At 31.8% G+C, this 9,112-nt stretch overlaps 1 pseudogene; it reads right to left on the bottom strand.

The window, feature by feature from the left end:
• Window positions 1–920: 920 nt before the first annotated feature.
• On the bottom strand, window positions 921–1,034 carry LOC112483388 (annotated as a pseudogene).
• Between the last annotated feature and the right edge of the window lie 8,078 nt (window positions 1,035–9,112).

The raw sequence follows: 9,112 nt of genomic DNA, 5'->3' as shown, positions 1-9,112 counted from the left end.
TATATATGTGTAGGTTTATGTGTTATTTAAGTCTTTAACTATTAAGACAAAAAACTGGGCATTTTGAAATAAGATATATTGGGTATTATGTTCAAAGAAGATACTGAACACAGAATAATATAAGGCCTAATGTGGGTAAATTGGGAAAAGTTTAAGAATCAGCTAGAATAGTAAATGTTCTTTTCCCAGGAGTGATCTGCTAATAAAATTGCTCTAATATAGTCTTATATTTCCTTGATAGGATATCCTATCGGTTAATAACTAATTGAAAATACTGGTACTAAGGCATTATAGATAAATCTAGATGAGGCACATTTTTTTTCCCCCTTTTTGCGTCACTGTATTAATTTTTTAAGTTTGGTTGTTTTTTCTGTAACTTGTCCTTGGTCTCTATGTGCCACTTTACTTTACTTTACATATATAATAGAAATCATTTTGATGGCTAAAAATAAATGCTCAGACACCATATAACTTAAGAAACCAAAGGAAGTCACATATATTGAATATAATATAATATCAATTAAACCTCTGTAATTTCTTCCACTGAGTACACATAAAACAACTCCTTCTTTATAACATTCTTGAGCAAAAAGAAGAAAATCAAATAATTGTTCAGAAATATTATCTTGAAATATTATTTGAGTTATATGAAAGATACAAGTCTGATTATCTTTTGAAATCTATTATTATTATTATTAAGAAAAGGAGAAACCTGTATAGCGATTACACAGCAAGGTAGCTATAGGGTATCTACATATAACATGACTACCACTCTCACCTAGAAAAGTCTCTGGCACATATGTAAAATTTCAGCTTTGATCTCTATTGTGTGGAAATTATTCAATAGAAATTACTTCCTAAATAAATAAATAATTTAATAAATAAATAAATTCATCCTAAATATATATATATATATTAATCACCTACAGCACTTGGTATTCTTAGATGGTCTCCCATCCAAGTACTTACCAGGCCCAACCCTGCTTAGTTTCTGAGATGGGATCAGGCATGTTCAGGGTGGCATGGCCGTAGACAATAAAATAACAATTATTTTAACAGAAATATTTTATACAAACATGTATCTTAAAATTAGAAATATATAAATATTGCAAAAAATTTAATTTACATGTTTTCCAGCTAAAATTTGCATAGGGATTGATGAACTTATTCTAATAATTTATAAATAACAAAATCAAAAACTAAATAATACCTAAATGTTATAGGAATTAATTATTATTGAATGCAAAATTTACTTTTATCCTTTTTTAAAGTAAGCAAATTATGTGATTTTCTTTATAAGCAAAATAAGATTAATTTAGAATAAGGGTATATGAGTTGGAAAACTGCTATTTTCAAATATAATTTTGCCTGTTATCTATCCCAAAACAAAAACTGGACTGCAACTAATTGAAGACTACAAAAAAAAAAAAAAAAATCACTGAATGACTGGTTTTCCTATGTTGAAATTGTAAATAAAGTACAGAGATACTTTTTTAAGAACTTTGAAGACTTCAGTCAGATAATGATTTGCAAACCGGAAAACATAGCCCTTGGTATGAACCAAGAATACATTCCTTAATGGAAAGGATAGGGCAAAGTATATCAAGGCAAAAGTCGCAAGGGGCTGTTGATCAAAAAGATGGGCTGCTCAGGAAGACAAAACCATAAACTTATGTCATTTTTTTCCCTAATTGGTGGGGGCAACTGGACTTTCAGTGGTAGCCTCACTCAGTGATTAAGCAAGAGGGGCTATGAGGTGAGAACAATGGGTAATATATGACTAAGCATTAATCGAGTCGTCGTTTCAGCACGGGCCTGTGGAACAAAAGGGCTGTCTTCGACCACACAGAGTAGAGGGAGTATTATTTAACAAGGATGCAAGACGTACAATTGATCAAATAGTACAACGGTCATGGGGTTGCTGGCTCTGCAGGCAGTTCTGGAGACCAAAAGGGGCAAAGTTATGCTCTGCAAGCAGCTTCAGCACTCAAGCTGTAAAAATCCAAATATTAGGCCACAAATTATAAAATTAAAGTTCTTATAAGTCCTCAAAATATATTCCAGGTGTCTGACACTAACTTCTTCTATGCAAAACTTGGTTCTTCCTAGTATCGATTATGTAGCAAGGAACTGGTAAAATACTGCTACCCCTAAGCAGCTTAGAGGTCAGTGGAGGAAATTGAAAGCAAAAAAAAAAGAACACAATAAAATATCAAAACGTCTGTTAACAGAGTAACTCTTGAGTATTACTCTAAGCCAGAGATCTGAGAAATGAACAGGTAATGTCACAGGGTAGAAACTACTTTGGGAAATTTAAAAAGTGTATTTCAGGAAAGAGTTTGCAGGAAGAAAAGAGCATATGATGAAAAGCCTGGAGGAGGTGAGAACATAGCATTACAGGAAACTGAAAGTCTTTTGGCAGGTTACCCTGTTAATGGGAGAAGGCAGTATGAGTGATAATAATGAAAAAATGAGCATAGGTCAGATCATGAAGATGTGCACCGTATTGAAAGGTTTTCTCCTTTTCAGGGAGAAATTGGGTTCCATTGAAGACCTTTAAGCAAAGGATTACGGCATTTAGAGCTATGGATGCTTTCGGGGTCCAGCAAGTTTTAAAATAAAGGATCAGATAGTATAAAATCTCGATTTTGCTTTCAGTACTGTTTCTGTTGAAACTACTCAGTTCTAACATTGTAGCTCAAGTGCAGCCATAGAGAATATATAAAAATAAAATCTAAAGACATGAAATTTATAAAAATGTCAGTGTTGAATTTGACCCACAGACTATGGTGTGTCAGTCTCTAGTTTAGAAAAATCATGCTGGCTAAATGAGAATGATGGCTACTAGTAGGGATACAGACCAGATAACTGTAGGCTACAGTGTAGGGCTTTGGGATGAAGAATTATATGCCGAATTTATTTAGGTTATAAAATACAAAGAAGTCAGAAACAAATTAGATGCAAGTGTTGAGGGAGAGACTAAGAATGGGGCGACTCCCAAATTACTAGCATGGAAAAACAGTTGTATGGTGGTAATACTGTTTAATAAAAGGAGGAGTGGACTCAGGATTGTAAGGATAGACAGAAGTCAAGTTTGTGTACATTGTCTTAGATGCCACTAGATATCCAAGGAAAGCTTTTAATTAAGCAGTTTTGAAATGTGTCTCTAGGCGAAAGGTCTAATCTGAGCTTTAGCATTTAAAGGCTACTTGAAGACATAGAACTAAATAAAATTACTCAGTGATAATATATAATATGGAATGAGAATAAGCCTTAGAAAAAAATATCTTTAAAATGCCCACATTAAAGTTATAGGCGCAGGAAATTAAGTATTCAAAGGAAATTTGGGAGAAATAACTGGACAAATGTGGCCAGGTAAACAATGGTACATCAAAGGTTAACTAGAGTCTAGCTTCCAGGATGTAGAAAGCTCAAAGGAGCATCATTCCCACTTTTCAACAACATAAAGCAAAATGAAGTCAAAATTCATGTATTTATTCAAATCCATTGAAAGTAGATTTTTTTAAAGAAGGTATAACTAGTACATTAATGGAACGAGATATGATGACATCAGATAACATACTGAACTAATAAAATAGAAAGCAGAAAGAAGAAAAAATGAAACAGAACAAATGAAATAAATAGAAGACAGCTAGTGATTTGGTAAATTATAATGCAACATATCAGTGTGAATAATTTAGCATACCAGTAAAAAGAAATTGCCAGATTGAATAAAATAACAAATTCAAATGTATGCCGTCTACAAGAAAATTACTTTAAATATAAAAAAATATATTATCAAATTACGTTTCTGACATATGACTTGAATTCAGATTTTATAAAGAACTCTTAAAATAATAAGGAAAGAAACAAACAAAAAATGACTAAGAATGCAAAGCGCTTGGAACTCTCATATTGTGCTGAAGGGAATAGAAATGATAGAGCAGTTTTGAATATCCCTTGAACAATTTCTTATCTACTCATCATGCTCCTCATATATGACCTACAATCTATCTATCCTACTGCTAAACGTCAGACCTAGAGATAAGAAAAATTATATTTACACAAAATCATTGCAGATATTCACACAAAATTTAGTTTAGATGTGGAACGACTCCACACACATACATATACCAGGAGAGTAGAAAAGGCTTATTATTTACATATTAGACATCTTTGGGGAGAGCAGGGTGGGCCTCTCATTGAGTTTTGAAACGTCCTGCGATAGCAAGTTAAAAAACTAGCCTGAGGAGTTTATTGTGTGCAGGTGATGGGACTGGTTTGAGTTTCCTCCATTTGAGGGCTGGTGCTGACCTGCTTTGGATCTCCTGCGGGTGTCACAGCAGAGTGGACTCTGGCTTTCTTACTCACTTGCCCAGATGAAGGAGGGCCACAAGAGGAAGAAGAGGGGTAAGAGATAACCCTTTCCTCGTTTAGAAAAAAAAGTGCAGCTCGCTGTCAGTGATCATTTAACATCACATGTAGGAATGCTACATTTTCTAGGATTTGACATTTTCTTCAATTGAACTGCAAAAAACAGAATACTATAAATAGATTGATGTCATTTTTTTCCAAAGACTGTCAATATACTAGAGCGATGCAGAAATAATAATAAAAGCAAAATATTTTATGGCAAACTTTGGGGTACATCTGTGAGTTAATATCAGGGTAAATGTTGCAGCCGCCAGCAAGTATTCTCAGGGCAAATAGGAAAAGGGGTAAGAGATGTCAGAAGTTGTTTCTCTCAGGACATGGGTTAGTATTTCTGAAATAACTTCATTTGCATCTGAGTATTGTGGATATAAGTAAAGATATCATAGATAATTAAAGTACTTATCAGAGATAAGTAAAGATATTATAGAAGTTTAGTTGTGCTGTTTTAGAGTCAAATATATTCAATATGGACTCATGATAGATATATAGATAGATAAAATAAATAGATATGCGTGTATGTATGTGTAACTGTGCACATACATTATATGTACTCATATTCCTATATCTATAAACTGAGAATACCTAGAATCAGTGACAGTCCAGTAGCAATGAATGGATCCTGTGCCTAGATATCGGTTTCTAAATACCATTCTTTGATAAGAGGAAGCAGGACTCCTTGAAAACTGGTTGATTCCGGATCTGGAGGAAGAAAAATATAGGATGACTCTGGAGCATCTTGCAGTTCCAGAAAATAATGAAGTACTCACACTTTCTTACATTATTATTTGTTAAACAAAAACAAAAACAAAAGAAACCTTTAAAAAGAGGAGAGTATGTTACTAAATATGAGAGTCAAAAGCAGCTCAATGGACAAACCGATAATGACTATGAGGGCCCATGGATTTTCATAATAAACTTTAGATATTTACACATCAGCATATTTTATTGATCAACATATCTGGTTCAAATTATAATCATTGTCTTTGAATTTCAACTCAATCTCTAGGTGTATGGTATAAAGAAAGTCATAAAATTATGAGGTTTTTTTTTTTTCAGTATAATGTTTTCGAGTAGTTCAGTGTTACTATAAGGGAAAAGAAACAAAAAGGAAATCAATGGAAAATAAACTTACAATTATGCTGAGAAGACTTGCAAGAGCATATAGATTGAAACCATTGTTCAAAATAATGTTCATACATTAACCAGTCAGTTGTATATAAAGAAACAGGAAAATTTGTTATTAAACTTCTGAATCATTTCTGTCATGTCATCTATCTTCCATGGCAGATATATTTCTTCACTGGATTCTACATATTCAATTTTATTTCTGATCTCCCTCTTGCTTTTACTGTCACATACAATACCCATATTTTGTCTTTTAGGGTGTTATCAATTTTTTAAATTTCTCTGCTTTGCTCCTAAATCCTTCCTATAGAGGTTATATTGAATATATAAGCCTCTGTCAATCCATTGATCTATCTCTTTTGCTTCAGATTCTTTAGAGTAGAATTTCTACAAACCAAGCTAAGTTTTTATTTAATCAACAAATATTGTTGAGCTCCTACCAATTCCCAATATCTATTTTACATTCTAGAAATACAGACTAAATCTACCAGATCAAATCCTAAACCTCAGAGAATTTGTATTCTACTGTAGGGACAGAGAAAATTAAACAAATACATAAAATAATTTTAGATGGTGATAAAATGTATGAAGGAAATATAGTAGGATAATACCACAGAACAACTAGAGGTGGGAAATTATAAAGAAAGTCCTCTCTAAGAAATTATTTGAACTAAGACTCAAATGAAGAAAAAGAGAAAGCCTTTAGAATACCTAAAGGAAGATGGTTTCAGACAGAGTACATTGCAAATGCAAAATCAAGATGGATACAAGAACAGGCTTAATGTGTTCAAACACAAACAAGAAGAACAATGCAAACATTAAGTTAATTCAATGGAATTTCCTTGGGAATTTCATGAAGCCTAAAGAAAACTGTATTTATCAAGCCTAAGGATTTAAAGAAACCGGAAAATATCAAGGACGTTTGTACCATGAACATTATGAGATTGTGTGATTTGTTTAACCTTCATAACATATTTTATAACTTATCCATCTTTCATATCTATTTATATTTAAATCTCTATATTATAATTTTATAAATATTACATATTAATATTTAAAATATTAAAGGCCAATACATACTATCTGCTAGATAAACTTTTAGTATAAACTTAAAAAATAAGACAAATTTTTGCCAGCATACTGTTTTATATCATATGAAAGCATCATTGTTTAACTGGTTTACCTAAGGATTATTAAAGGGAATATTCTTTGTTTCACTTATTGTTTCCTCTTGATAAGATACTAGATTTAGTAACGTTACTGAATGACTCCTAGTAGAAAACATAGCTGCAAAAGTTACAGCTTTTTACCCTAAAGGATGTTAACCAGTTTTATACCTTACATAGCAAACTTATTCTAAGATAATCTTTTAACTTTCCATAATTACCCAGCTCCTCCAATGCTCTTTGAACAAGACTTACTATCTTTCTGGTTCCCTCATTAGTTAGTGAGTCAAATGAAATTGTCAATGCATATTTATTTTATATTTGTATAAGTATAAAATGTTTTTAACTTTTCGTTAATTATATTTTAACAGACATATAAATAGTTTTCCAATCAACGTAGATTTAATGTAATAGGCACAACATATAAATACCCTAACATTTATTTTTGTTCAGAATTTTTGTTTATCTTCCTGCTAAGAATTGTTGCATAAATATATGTTTAGGCTTGCTTCTACCAAACTGTATTATGTTGCTTATAATAATGTAAGACTTCTCATAAAACAAAGATTTGTGACATATTTGTATACAAGTATATAGTTTTAAAGGAGAAAAGCCACTTGATTTAAAAATTTAGTTCTAGTCTATTTGTTATTGCATCTTGTATAACTATTCTTATTAATATCATCTTACAAAAAATTAATCTTTTCCCATAAGAGTAAAAAAGTCAAAATATAATACTATCTCTCTTTATTTGTGAAAAAGTCTAGCATATGCAAACTTACTTATGTGTGCTTTACAGCAAACATATAATTTTTGGTTTTTAAACTATGAGACAATTTAATTATTTAATTAAATAATTTAATTACTTTTAAGGTCACTTTTACATTTTTCTCAAGATCTGTATGCAGGAAAAAAAAAAAAAATGCATGAGACTGTTAGCCGCTCCTGGTACAAATTGATTTTATAGAATTTTTTTTAAATACTTGAATAAAATCTAAGACTTTCCTCACACACAGGACACAAGCAACTTTTGAGGACTTGTTTTGGGGTAGAAAAGAGTATACAAGAAAGGGAAGCACTTGGTAGGAAAAAAGGGTCGGGATTACATTTGCAAAAGGACTCAAGTACGTACTTGAAAACAATGGTGAAACACATTTAAAACACCCTTGAGCAGAGATTCAGATATAGATATTGAAAACAGGGAATATCATCATAAACAGTGTAAAGTATAATACATCTGAAAGGAAATTTTGGAAAGTGAGTCTAAATATTTATTTAAAAGGATGAATGGAAAACAACATTAGAACAGTTGCATTTTTACATTTTAGAATATGGGATACAAAATTTAATTGATTTGAAGAGGGCTGACTTTCCTCACCAGGGGATAATTTAAAAAAGAATAAATTAGTCAGTATTAATAGAAATGGGGAAATAAGCACATGTAATAAGGAAATTAAAGGTATTTTCAGTAAAATATTTGCAAACATAAAGGAGGAAAAAGCTAAGTAATGTCCAACACACTTCTGCATCTCCCAATCGGATGACATATCTGATGAAGGACTGAGTAGAAATATATGTAAAATGAAAATTTCTGGCAATATATCATCATGAGTAGATTAATAGTGTAATTATGGCATCTGGTCTGATTAAGGGAAAATATTTTTTTCATCAGAAAAATAACTGCATCTCTGGGACCATAGCTAGAAGCAGGATTTAGGAAGACATATTCAATAGCTTTCAGGCAGGTAATTAAAAAAAAAAAAAAAGAAGAAGAAGAAGAAGTAATACACTTTTCAAAGGATAATTAGAAAGTCCAGGAAAGTGTTTGACAAATGATGCAGTAACCATTTTTACCAATTTAATCCGCATAAATTGCCATTGTATTGTAAGGTGGCTTTTGAGCTACTCTTAATAATGTATACTCTCTACAGTTCTCCCTAGTCCATCTTCATGATTCAAGCAAATTGTGGAATTTTCATACTAGGGATTAAAAAGGGAAAGGCAGTAGTTGAGTATGTGGACACATATGAGAAGGTAAACATAGAATCAAGTCTATTTATCTCTATTCTGTTGTTTATGCTCCAGGACAGAATATATAAAATTTGTCCCATATATTCATACCTCTCATTAAGAGAGAGGTGACTTTGAAGGCAAATCAACATTAGTAGCTCTATGTAATAGTGGATAAAACATTAGCAGCTTTACTTAATCTTGATCCAGCTGTATGAGTCATTCCCTGTTTTCCAATTGTAAAGAGACCTAAGAGGAAGATTGATCTTATGGTACTCTAATAGGATGAGAATAACTCCAACTAAGATAGCTCCATTCTGTGACCAGTGATCACATACTTAATATTGCTGTTCCCAACATATGAACACACATAAGCT

Source organism: Pteropus alecto, unplaced genomic scaffold (genome assembly GCF_000325575.1).
Source record: "Pteropus alecto unplaced genomic scaffold, ASM32557v1 scaffold24, whole genome shotgun sequence".
Classification (NCBI taxonomy): Eukaryota; Metazoa; Chordata; class Mammalia; order Chiroptera; family Pteropodidae; genus Pteropus; species Pteropus alecto.
This window is presented reverse-complemented; position numbering and strand designations above follow the sequence as displayed.